General features: G+C 36.4%; 1 non-coding gene across 1 annotated transcript; it reads left to right on the top strand.

Annotated features, from left to right (window-relative positions):
• Positions 1-1355: 1355 nt before the first annotated feature.
• Positions 1356-1427, top strand: trnad-guc (transfer RNA aspartic acid (anticodon GUC)). Its single transcript has one exon. It is a non-coding gene; the product is annotated as a tRNA-Asp (tRNA).

Here is a 1427-nt window from a genome sequence, read left to right as displayed (position 1 = left end):
TAGAGGCAGGTCTGATGAGATCACTGCCAAGATAGACTGGGAAGGAGCTCATTTTATTAAGTTGCATTTTAGTCCCAATTTGCAGGAGTTCAGTTTTATTGCAATTTAATTTTAAAGAGTTCTGCTCCATCCAGGTTTTAATTTCACTAAGGCAGGTTGTGAGCTGAGAAAGCTCTGATGAAGTTCCACTTTTAACATTGAAATGATCACAGATAGATGATGTACATGACATCTTAGAAATCAAAATTGTGTTGTTTTAATATCGCTTATATTCAATTGATCCAACTTGAATACTGTTCAGCATCCCTGATAGCGTGTCTAAACATAAATAAATATTCCCTGACATAGGTGATAAATTAATTCATATCTGTTCATTTATTCATTATCTTTCCGTGAGAACTTCATTAAAACCGTAAACTCCGTGAATATTAAACTCCGTGAACTGTATTATTTATTACCGAGAACCAATTATACAATAATACAAACAGATCCCTGCAACATTTGCCGCTTTCCAAATCCGTCTGTTTACCGCTGCAGGAGCGGCCACTAGAGCGGTTATAACGAAAGAGCGCCCCCTCAAAAAAGGTGTGGCGAAAAATATATCGCATCCGTTGTGTTTCAGCACTGCCATTGAAAATGAATGGAAAGCGGTTTAGAGAGTTTTAGCTAAAGCAACCAAGTCCGCCCAATGCACATCTAGTCAAGAATAGTTGGCATAGACGAGCAGCCAATCAGAATGTAGTATTTCGGTAGCGTGGAATGCGGTTCGATTCCCAGACAAGGAAGAAATAAAAATTAGCGTGTATATGGCCATTAATTTAATGATTTTAATTAAAGAAAAAGACAGATAATGATAATACAGTCTAATATTAAAAAATAAAAAAATGAATAAAAATACAGCAATTATTTCAATGTATGATACCACCGAGATCATTGCCTGTATCATCAATTTGTTCTTTAAAATACAGTAAGATACTGTTCTGATTATGTGCATATTAATCGTTACTAGTGAATATTTGGATTATAGCACTACCTTTGATTTTATTTACTCACCAATTGTTTTACATGTTTTTAAACACTACAAGCTCTATATATTTTTAAGAGGACTGTTTGTTACAATTATAAATACTATCTCCATCCTGATTAAAAAATGATTCACGAATTAATTAACGACTTGTTTCGACTCTTATCAGTACAGAGCTGAAGATAGAGTGGAAAGCCACAGAACAGCGCCCCCAAAGGCGGAAGTAGCGGAAGATGTATTGCATCGGTAATAGTTTAGAGATTTAAACAATTTTACCAGAAGTAACTACAACTGTCATATGACGAAATCGCACAAGCAGGCATATACTAACTCCTCGTTAGTATAGTGGTAAGTATCCCCGCCTGTCACGCGGGAGACCGGGGTTCGATTCCCCGACGGGGAG

Source organism: Erpetoichthys calabaricus, chromosome 18 (genome assembly GCF_900747795.2).
Source record: "Erpetoichthys calabaricus chromosome 18, fErpCal1.3, whole genome shotgun sequence".
Lineage (NCBI taxonomy): Eukaryota > Metazoa > Chordata > Cladistia > Polypteriformes > Polypteridae > Erpetoichthys > Erpetoichthys calabaricus.
Note: the sequence above shows the minus strand (reverse complement) of the source record. Positions and strands in the feature narration are given on the sequence as shown.